Below are 12,208 nucleotides of genomic sequence, written 5' to 3'. Positions count from 1 at the left end.
TCAGCTCTGGCCCCTGCATAGCCCCATTGGAGTCTGACAGCAACCAAATGAACATATATTCTTGCACAGGAACAGGAAACTCAAGTTCAAGAGGGTATGAATACCTCTCTCTCTCTCATCTCCATGTGGTCAGCTGTCCAGGACCTCAAACCCATGTGGTCCTGTCTATCAATAAATCATCTTTCCAATCAGCCTCCATGTTTTCAGTGTCTTTCTCCCCATTTGGAACGGAACCAGATGGATATCTCTTCCAAAAGGGTTTCGCAACATATATACCTGAGGCCTCCTTGGTATTCTCTGAGCTTGTTGGGTTTTGTACAGACATTTCATTATTCCAACTAAGAGATATCATCACTAACACTAGTTTGGGTAATGAAACCTCTGGGGAAAAAAAAACCCGAAGTCAGAGAGCACCAGGGACCTCATCTTTTCAACCCTTAGCTACAAATATTCTCCCCTACTAGTACATAAATACCTTTTTATTTTCTTTCACCTAGATATATATTGGAGCATGCATGGGCCTACATAAAAACTTTTAAACATTATTTTTGCCCAATATGTTATTTTATTAGTTTCATGGAACATAAAAGTCCTGTCCTAGAGAAACAGTCCTTCACCAAATTAGAAAACTTAAAATCTGAACTTTCTTCTTTCTAGGAATTTCATGTTCTTCCATGCGAGATTATTTCTTACATTAATTGATAGATGAATGTTTCCAGTAACATCGCCAATTAATGCTGAACCCATTATCTCAGACAGAGGGGGTCCAATTCACAGCCAAATTTTGGAGGGAGTTCCTGCAGTCTGTTGGGTCATCCCAGGGTCTTAGCTCGGCCTTTCATCCAAGCACCAATGTGTGTGTGTGTGGGGGGGGGGGGAAGAGATTGAACATCATGGTTGCGCAGTATCTGAACTGCTACATGAATTATCAGCAGTCCAATTGGGCAGACCTCCTGTCTTTCGTGGAGGTCGCTTACAATAATGCTGTTCACAGTAGCACGGGACTAACTCCTTTCAAGGTAGTGAGCGGCATGGACTTCGTCCCAATGCCTGATCATCCAAGGGATCCCCCACTCTTCAGTCAGCCTGACCGATTGGATGTCAACGCTGAAAGCAACTTGGGAGAATGTCAAAAAAGCACTGGCCAAAGCGTTACAGACCTATAAGTGTTAAGTTTGAGCAATGAGAGGCTGAACCAGAGCATGAGTGCAACAATACTTTATTATAACAATAAAGGGCTGACCGTGCTTGCCACGCCTGGAACTGGCTCGCAGCAATCAGCAGCTGGTTGGACCCCGCAGCCTGCTTTTATAGCTGGCTGCTGGAGAGAATCAACCAATGAGGAAAGGGGGAAGAACGCCCACACAAAGTGAGTGGACCTGAGTGAGAACTCCTAGAGTCCTCAGGACATAACACCCCTTCCCCCCAGATGCGAACATGCATAGTCCTTGAGGTAGACGGGGGGTTTGTGTTGGCACCCGGAACGGCGCAGCTCGGGAATATTGTCTGTCCGTTCAGAATCAGTCTGTGACGGTTGAGCCGGCAGCGAGTCGCCAACGCGCTCTCCAGATTGGGCATCCTCGGGACTCACAGGGCTGGATACTGGGGGCGAGTTCCCGTGGGTTGGATCAGGTTGGTCAACTCTCGGGGCGTTGTTGTCCGAGTTTGGGCTGACCGGAACGGCTGTTGGTGCGGCCTGGACGTTGGGAGCGACGAGGCTGAGAGGCGGATGATGCGGTTCCCCTTCATCTGGTGACCCTGGATTTCTGCTGGCAAGGGTGCTGTGGCGCCTCCGCAGTTGGTCTATGTGCCTCCTCCAGACGCGACCATCCTCCAGCCTGACCCTATACGATCTCGGCCCGGTGATGGCGATGACCTCGCCTGGCATCCATAGTGGGTCCCCAGCGAAATTCCTCGCGAATACAGGCTCCTGTAACATAAAATGTCTAACCCCCGAAGTGGAAGCGAGGGGAGAGTCAGGGCAGTATTGTGGGTGAAGTCTGTCCAATACAGTCCTCAGGCGCCGGCCCATCAGGAGCTCTGCTGGGGACTTATTGGTGACTGAACAGGGGGTTGAGTGCTGGCTCATTAGGAACCGTGAGAGTTTGTGGTGCCAGTCATCCCTGCTGAACCTGGCGAGGGCTTCTTTGGTGGTCCTGATGGCTCTTTCCGCCAACCCATTACTGGCAGGGTGAAATGGGGCTGTGAAAATGTGGCGGATGCCCAGGTTGGCAGCAAAACGGCTGAACTCTATTGACGCGAACTGTGGGCCATTATCAGAGACGATGGAGTCGGGTAGTCCGTGCGTAACGAACAGGCGCGTTAACACGTTGGTGATTACTAGTGTGGTGGTCGTGGATAGCTGCGCTACATCAATCCATTTGGAATAAGCGTCCACGACCACTAGGAACATCTTCCCATGCAAGGGGCCGGCCAGATCGATATGGATTCTAGACCAAGGGCCGCTGGCGCTCTCCCATCTGGTAGGGTTGGCAATGGGGGGAGCAGGACGGGATTCCTGACAGATGTTGCAGGAACTTACCCAATTGACAATGTCCTCGTCTAGACCCGGCCACCACATGTAGCTGCGTGCTAATGCTTTCATTCTCACGATGCCAGGGTGTCCTTCGTGCAACGCCTCCAGGACTCGGGTACGCAGCGAGGTCGGAATGACCACTCGAGTGCCCCATAGTAGACAACCCTGCAAGCTGGACAGCTCCTGCATGCGAGTCTTAAATGGAGTTAATTTGTTATCAACGATGCCACCCGGCCACCCCCTCCTCACCCAGTCGAGCACCTGGGCGAGCGTTTGGTCTGCCTTGGTTTTGGCGGCGATGTCAAGGGCAGTGATGGGCAGGTCCAACTGGGTGATCTCGAAAATGGCGTTGACAGGAGCGGGGTCTTCAGCCGGAGCGGGTAAGGGGCAGCGACTGAGAGCGTCGGCGTGGGACAGTGTTTTGCCCGGGCGGTGAATAAGTTTGTAGGAATAGGCCGCTAGGAAGAGTGTCCACCTTGTCATTCTAGGGGAAAGGACCTGAGGGGTCTGTTTGTCCCCGGCCAGTAGGCCCAGGAGGGGCTTATGGTCCGTAACCAGTTCGAAAAAATGGCCAAAAAGGAATTCGTGAAACTTTTTCACGGCCGCAACAGCTGCTAGGGCTTCCTTGTCGATCTGGCTGTAATTGCGTTCCGTGGCCGAGAGCGTCCTTGAGAAAAAGGCGATGGGAGCCTCGGTGCCATTGGGAAGTCTGTGACTAAGGACCGCCCCAATTCCAAAAGGGGATGCGTCTGCTGCCAGTACTAAAGGAAGGTTAGGGTCGAATTGGATAAGCACCGCCTCTGACGTGAGTAGTGATTTGACGGCGTTAAACGCCTGGTCTTCTTTGTGCCCCAGTGCCACGGTGACTGTTTGTCCAATAATCTGTGAAGGGGTTCGGCTACTGAGGCTTTGTGGGGCAAGAAGGATGCGTAAAAGTTCAGCAGCCCCAAGAAAGCTTGCAGCTCCGTTTTGGAGGTTGGAGTGGGAGCCTCGTGGATTGCCCTGACCTTGGACTCCAGGGGGTGAATGCCAGAGGCGTCAATTTTATAACCCAGAAAGTCCACCTGTCTAGTGGCAATGGCGCATTTTTCTTTTTTTAACTTGAGGCCATGCTGTCTGAACCTCTCTAACACTGCTCGCACTCTCTGGAAGAGTTGGGGTCTGTCCCTGGCCGAGACCAAGATGTCGTCGAAGTAGGGTACTACACCAGGGAGGCCCTGTAAAATCCGCTCCATGAGGGACTGAAAAATCCCTGGGGCAACACTTACGCCAAATTGGAGACGCTTGCATCGGAAGGCACCCCTGTGAGTGACGATGGTCTGAAGTTCCGCTGTTTGGTTATCAACAGGGAACTGCTAATACGCTTGAGACATGTCCAATTTAGCGAAAATATTGCCCGGCTCGAATGTGTGCAATAAGTGCTGAATGACGGGCACAGGGTAGGCGCTAACTTGTAAATATTTATTGATTGTTGTCTTGTAGTCCGAGCAAATTCTCAGGCTACCATCTTTTTTGAGGGGTGTGACAATGGGCGTCTCTCACTTGGCGAAATCTGTTGGCTCAATGACCCCTTGTTTTAATAGTTTATCCAATTCAGCGTCTAGTTTTGGTCGAATAGCAAATGGAACTCTACGCGGTTTTAGTCTGATTGGGACTGCCTGGGGGTCAACTGTGAATGAGATGGGGGTTCCGTTATAACACCCCAGCTCCTCGCTGAACACATCTGCGAAATCAGCGAATAAGGAGTCAGTGTCTAAGGTTGAGACAGCATGGACTCCTGTTAGCCCTAGGCCGAGGTGCGGAAACCAATCGAGCCCCAATAAGGTGGGTAAATTGCCCACTAGAGGTAGGTGACCTTTAAAAGTTCTAAAACTGACAAAGAACTTGCCTCTGCCGATCACAGGAATGGTCTTCCCTGGTAGTCCTTCCAGGCCGAACTCGCATCTTTGAAGCCGGGTGGTAGATAGGCTGGGGTGGAGTCTCTTGAGGGTGTTCCACGAAATTATTGAGAGCGCTGACCCTGTGTCAACCTCCATGTGGCACGGTTTACCTTCTAGGGAAACGGAGAGAGAAATTTTACTAACAGTGTGGCAAGTACGCTTGGCAAGGCGGTGCGTGCGACAGTTTAATACTTGCCTCTGAGGTCCCGAAGTGCGAGTGAGGGAGTCTGTGTGCAGTGCTTTGGGGGTTTGGCAGACTCTCGCGATGTGCCCCTTTTATGGCAGTTGTTACAGGTGGCTCCTTTAAACTTGCAGGTGGCCCTTTGATGCGATCCCCACAGGCTAGGCACAGTGTGATGTGCTTGGGTGGACCGGTGTTTTCTTGTTTGGCCCCTACCTGCGGCCGCTTTGTTGTAGGCGAGGCGGTGGACGCTGCTTTCGCTGCTGAGGGTTTCCTCTGCTACCACCTCCTCGGAATGGACTGGGAACGATGCCAGCTTGGCGCTTGGGCCCTGTATTTCGGGTGGCTGAGTTCGTTGCCAGTTCGGCTGCCAGGGCCTCCTCGACCGCTTGTGTGAGGTTGAGGTCTTTTTTTGCTAGAAGGCGCCTCTGTAGGTTGAGGTCCTTGACCCCACAAACTAATTGATCGAGGAGCATGTCCTCCAGGTATGTTCCAAACCCGCAGTGCAGAGCTGCTGTTCTGAGGGCGGCCATATATTGATTGATGGTCTCCTTACTCGATTGCTTCCTCATACGGAAAGTGAACCTCCTGGCGATCTGTGAAGGCCTGGGAGCGTAGTGGTTAGTGAGGATCTCAAGCAACTCGGACCACGGGACGCTTTTCAACTCTCTAGGAGCTACGAAGTGCTGCGGCAGTATCGTAAACGGTGGCTCCGCAGTAGATTAGGAAATAGGATTTTTTCCGATGCTCTCCCGCATCCGCCAGGCCGACCGCATCGATGTAATGGTTGAAGCGGTTCTTATACGATTCCCACTTCTCTTCGTCTGGTTTAAATGCCAGGAATACTGGGTTGGAACTCATGGTGCTGGAAACGGCTGGGCTACCTGCGGAAAAATCTCTCTGGGGACAACGGGCGCTCGTGGGTTGCAAGTGAAATCAGCTCTGGAGAGGTTTTTTGCTATCCTCTCTTTCTCTCTGGGTTAACCACGATGGCTGTTAGCCGTTGGAGGTGTCTAGATTCGCGCCAGCGTGGGCGTTAGTGACTTACTACAGCGCTGTGCTGTGTCTCTCTTGGTTTGAAATTCAAATGACACCCGTTTGAATTTCGCGCCTAATACTGAGCGACTGCGGCTCGCAGCGCTTCACTTTCCCCGTAGCTGGGCTAACAAGCGGCTACAGACACTTCTAACTTTCGAACCAGACCGCTTTCTCTGGCTGCGGATCAACGTCGCTTTTGTTGGCTGACCGCTCTCTCTGGCTGCGCGGTCAGCGTTTCTCTTGTAGTCGGCCGATCGCTCTCTCTGGGCTGCGGATCGGTGACTAGTGACTCAGCGGTTGCATGGTGCTTCTGGTAGCCATCCCACCTTCGTCGCCAGTGTTAAGTTTGAGCAATGAGAGGCTGAACCAGAGCATGAGTGCAACAATACTTTATTATAACAATAAAGGGCTGACCGTGCTTGCCACGCCTGGAACTGGCTCGCAGCAATCAGCAGCTGGTTGGACCCCGCAGCCTGCTTTTATAGCTGGCTGCTGGAGAGAATCAACCAATGAGGAAAGGGGGAAGAACGCCCACACAAAGTGAGTGGACCTGAGTGAGAACTCCTAGAGTCCTCAGGACATAACAATAAGAGACAGGCAGAAAAACACCGAGCCCCACAATGACCATTCCAGTTGGGGGAAAGGTCTATCTCTCCACCAAATATATGAGGTTAAGGCTCCCTAGCAAGAAATTGGGGGCAAAGTTCATAGGATTTAATTGGAGTAACTGCCAGAACCCTGACATTTATATTTACTATAAATAATTACCAAATGTTTGATAGGACAGGTGTTCGAAGATATTTGTCCTAGCAAGACACATTCTTCACATTTATTTGTTGTTTGGAATGTCTTAAGGCAGTTTATACAGCAATATTACTATTAAAGCATCATGGGAACAAATGTAAAAGCTGAAAAGTAAAGGGAAAAGTAAGGAAACTTTTGAAAACATATACAAGATGACCTACAGTACATCCAAATTATAAAAAATATTTTATTGGTGCTAAACAGAAACTTAATTCCCTTTATGTACTTGAAACAAGATATTCATTGAATCATATAAAAAAAAGATATGGAGATTGAAGGGAATAAGTAGTCTCTTGGCTGAAACAGTTACAACTATGTACCATTATCTTTATTATTAAGGACACCCAGTGTAAAGTATATAATGATTATGGTTTAACAAGTCAACATTTCAAAAATTAATTTATTCTCGACTGTAAAAGACCGAGTCAAATATAACCAGAGAAATTAATCATCTTTTGAATAAAATAGTTCTCACTGAGTTTAAGCGTGAGGCAAACTGCTTCTTCAGCTGCATTCTTATTTTTTCAAGAAATTATAGATTCCATTGAAAGTATAAAAACAGGAAAAGCTTTTGTTCTGGATGGTTTCTCATTGAATGAAATAAGATGTATATTCGGGTGTTTTTTTTTTGTTGCCCCATTATTATGAGAGATCTACAAAAAGCACTTCTTAAATAAATCTTTTTTTCCCAACGTCCTTCAGTAGGATTTTGGTAACTAGATTCTGAAGGATGAAAAAAAGCCTCTGACTGCTTAAACTAAAATAATGATATAAAAGGGTTGACAGTGACCCTGGTAGGTAGACTGCAGGGAGTAATGCTTAGGATCATTCATCCTGCACAAACTGGCTTTATGAATTATTACTGAGGGCCTGATAATTCTAAAGAAATAACTGCCATTCCGGATGTGTATTCAGAAAATATGAACCTGTCTCCTTGGATTTTGAAGAAGCTTTAAATATGAATTTCCTTCTTTTTTTGTTAATTAGATTAATAGGAGCATTCTACTCAGTATCTGGTATTTTGCTTCTTTTGGTAATGTTATTAGAAAAGGATTAAACATCCATTGGTCAATCCAATTATATCTATCTACCTACCTACCTACCTACTGCAAGACATCAAGAATATCTTTTTTTTAAAAAAATTTAATTTGATATTCAAAAACTTAACCCTAACACTGCCTTATTAAAAAATAGGAAGTTACATTACCTATAAACAAGAATAGAGTTGACTACTAGTGGTCATTGTATGTCAATGATATATTATTTCTTATTGATAGTTTGTATTTCCTATACCTAAATTTATTGTGCACCAGTTAATAGTTTATTGGATTATTCAATTGATGGATTGAATCTCATATGTTTTCTATAGCCTCTAATATAAGTGGATAGAGGGAGGAAGGAGGGAAGGATGGATGGATGGAAGGAAGGAAGGAAGGAAGGAAGGAAGGAAGGAAGGAAGGAAGGAAGGAAGGAAGGAAGGAAGGAAGATTTCACAATACTTCTATAAATATATAAGGGAATAAAATGAATCATGCATATTTCTTTAAAAGGAATGAATATTCTGAAGATATGATTGAACAGAAATGGATTTACATTTTCTGTAAGAAATTTTTTGAAAGATTTATAACATCTCCATCAAAATATTTTTAGTACGTCTTCAAGCAATTCCACTGTTGCTGACTCTGCAAAGCAAGTAAATTAAAATTTCTAATTTAATTTGCTAAATAAGCTATTTTATTGCCTGTTTGATATAGCAGCCAAGTTTCTGATTGTTTTCCCATAGTGGACAGAAGCTGCTCACTAGTCTGCAAATGAGGTAGTAAAATTGCCTATTGTTCCAAAGAGGTAATTATTCAAAATCAGTGCAATTTGTTTGCGAACCTTTCAAAGTCATTCAGAAAAGCAGCTAGGATTTTATAAATGCTTTAAACAAACAAACAGCTTTTCCATCTATGATGACTGCAGCACTATACGGCTCAGCTGGGAGTAAGCTCCATTAAGATCAGTGGGGCTTAGTTCTAAGAAAGCATTTGTGGGATCACAATATAAATAAACTAAAAGACATACACAGGGGGAATCTAATTCTTTTGATTCAGAGAATATAACATGCAGAAACAGGCCTCCTTGTGGGTATCAAACAGCTAAGCTGCACTTTTCATTTAGTGTGCTGCTTCTCAATCAGGGAGAACTTTAAAAATCTGTGGATTTCAACTCCTAGAATTCCCTAGCCCGCATGGGAATTCCGTGTGTAAGAGAATGTTCCCCTGTACAAGCAAGCAAAAAAATAGAAGTATTCATTGGTTAGTTTCATTTCTTTCTTTCTGTGCAGTGACAACTACACTGAATACCACCTCTGGTCCTGATGCAGAAACCAGGAGACTGTGAGTTCTAGTCCTGTCTTAGGCATGATAATCAGCTGGGTGACTTTGGGCTGTCTCTCAGCCCAACCCACCTACAGGAGTGAGGTGGAAGAGTTATGGGGAATATAGAAGAAGAAAGAAATACTATTAGTCCTTGACTTACAACAGTTCATTTAGTGACTTTCAAAGTTACAATGGCACTGAAAGAAGTGACTTCCGACCACTTTTCACTGTTATGACCATTGCAGCATTCCCATTGTCATGTGATCAAAATTTAGACACTTGGCAACTGACTCTTATTTATGACAGTTGCAGCCTTCCCAGGGTTTGTGATCTTTTGACAAGCAAAATCAATGGGGGAGCCAGATTCACTTAACAACTGCAGTGATTCACTTAACAACTGGGGCAAGAAAAGTCTTAAAATGGAACCGCGCTCACTTAACAGCAGTCTCGCTTTGCAACAAAAATGTTGGGCTCTACTGAGGTCATAAGTCAAGAACGACCTGTATTAGGTATGCTCTCCTCTCCTTGAATTATTTACAAAAGTAATAAAAGTGGGATAAAAAAAAATCTAATAATAAATGTATGTGTTTGTGTGTGTGTTATGTGCATGCTTATTGTGCATGCTTATTTATTTATGTATGTATCTTCCCCAAATCATTCACAAACATTTGGAAACATCAACAACCACCACCACCATCCATTCACAATCCAAGTAATAGGTTTTCAGCAGATGCAAATCAACAGTTTTTTTAAAAAAACCACACAAACACTTTTCACTTCCTTAGAATGTGCTGTGGCTACCATCACACCATCACACAATTTCCAGCTTCAGACAATAAAGTCCACACTAGGGGTATCATACGATGAATGACACCCGTTTCTCTACTCCTCTTAAGATTTGTTTCAGTCTGCCTTTGCATATTCTACTCAACACGTTAGATGTAGCTCACAACCCCTCCTGTCTTTCACTTGCACTGATAGTATTAGTGAAGAGATGGACACTATGTTTGTAGAGCAGTTATCTATATCAGGAAAGTTTTGCATACATGCGAATGTTTCCATCTGACCTGAAACTGTAGACTTCTACTACAGACAACCAATGTTAAACAGGGAGACAATTTCATTCACCATATTATTATAACAAAGGAGGAAGCAGCCCACCATTCTCCCATGCAATAGTTTGAGTTTGGCTGTAGTTAGCTAAAATGTCTATTGGTAAACTGATTGGTGGGATTTGTACAAAGACTGGGCTAATTATTGTATTGCACTGATTTTTAATATCTTTAATAATCACTTACCCCTGTTAATTACTTGATTTTTTAAAAGCTATCTTGAATAGCCAAATATAATTATTTTTTTATTAAACGTGTCAAACACCAGGGAAATCAGAAGATCCAGGCAGTTCAAATTAGTCAAAAGATTCATTGCAAGCTTATGCTCTCTACAAGAATCTGAACTACTAACTATCAAAGGAAATTAGTGGTAGTTAAGAGACAAAAGAATTCAAGGTGGGCTCGGCTTAGGTGTCTTGTGGGTGAGAAGGGACTCAAGACTGATGACACATTTGACCTCTCCCTCAGGCTCGGGCTGGTCATCTTCTACAAAAGATTTCCTGTTGGTCAGTAGAATACAGGTGACTACCTGAACATGGTTTTCCTGGCAAGATTTTGAAAATGGTTTGCCATTGCCTCATTCCTAAAGCTGAGATAGAGTATCTGGCCTAAGGCCATGCAGTTGGTTTCATGCCTTAGACAGGATAGAACTTATGGCGCCCTCTTTACAGCTTGATGTATTTAACCACTAAACTAAATGGGTTTTCTTATTGAAGGTTAGTAGTTAATAAAGGAAGATTAAATTCTTTATACTTAGTGAAGGGAAAAAGGAAATTGCAGAAAAACTGATAGATGGAGCAACTAATTTTCACTAGTTCGTAATATCCTGGGGAAGCAATTTTCCCCAAGTCACTTTTTCCAATTTGTTTTTTTCATCAGGGCATATGATATTCTCATTTGAACATTTTGCCTCATAGAATCCCATTGCAAAGTACTAATAGGTTAGTAAAAGTTAAATTCTTATAATTTTTCAATTTCTTATTATAAAGTTTGTATTTGCTTTTCCGGTTCACATTTGGGTTACATTGTGGAGAGGAGGAAGATGTGAGTCTTTGCAATGCTTGATTTATAAACTCATTGAAAATAGTTAGAGTTGTCGAAATAGTTAAATCCATATCACAGGGCTTACCAAAACAAAGTACATTTTTGCCATAGCTGAGAGCCCTCTGGCTTTAATCCATAGCCTGTCCTCTTGGTACCAAAACCAAGCTAGTTGTCTTCTTATTGACATATATCTGTAAAAGTAAATCATGCATTAAGCACAGTTTAATTTGTGGGAAATGGCTGGAACTGGGGATTAAGCAAACAGATAATGGACCTTTTAATTCTGGTTCATTGGTTTGAATATGCCCAGGACACTTATAACTAGAGTTCTGCAAAAAGAAAGTGCAGATGAGAAAACTCATCCAAGCAAAAGCTGCATTTGAGTTAAATAAATATGACTTTTCTCTTCCATCATCATGTGTAAAAGACAAAAATATAGCAACTAATTTCCTCTGTTTTCTGATGTTCACACTGTATCATCATTAACTGATACCTAATGAAGTATGCCACTAACGACAACTTCAGTGAATGAAAAGGGCTTATGAAAAGTTTATTGCAGGTACATCTATGTAGATGCTACAGTTTTTTCATCACTTGGTATCCATGGAACTTCTGAATAAACCCTACGAGTAAGGTACAAGGGAGGCTACCCTGATGGTCTCTTTTCCCCTTTAGTTCTAAATGGAATCTGTTCATTTCTGTAACTTTCTGATGAGTTTCAATGCTCTGATGACACTCAGCCTTCCTTACTGCAATGAATGACCTTTTTGAAGGTTAACCAGAAACTGGTCATTAATAACACAGCCAGGCAATGGAATTCGTTGATGGAAAATATTGTTCCTGGGTTTAAAAAAAAAGAAAAAGTACCCCTTTGCTGTGTTTAATCTGATGGATTTGACATTTATGATATGGAATATCCAAAGCAGATGTTAGATAAAGTGCTTTATCATGGATCCATGGACCCCTTGGGAGTTGGTAGGTAGATTCAGATTCACAAATACAGTACCTCTTGTACCAAAACACTGAATGTTCCTGAATCTTTCTCATGAGAAAGAAGTATATTCGGCATGATAATGACAAACTGAGAAGAGACATGGTATCATACTTATTTCTAAAACTGTTTCATTGCTGAAACTCGGAATGTTGTATTCCATCTTGGATATCTTGCCAGAGATGTTGAATTCCCCTAT

The sequence above is a fragment of the Pseudonaja textilis genome, chromosome 2 (genome assembly GCF_049901715.1).
Source record: "Pseudonaja textilis isolate UNSWEBS1 chromosome 2, rPseTex1.2, whole genome shotgun sequence".
Lineage (NCBI taxonomy): Eukaryota > Metazoa > Chordata > Lepidosauria > Squamata > Elapidae > Pseudonaja > Pseudonaja textilis.
Note: the sequence above shows the minus strand (reverse complement) of the source record.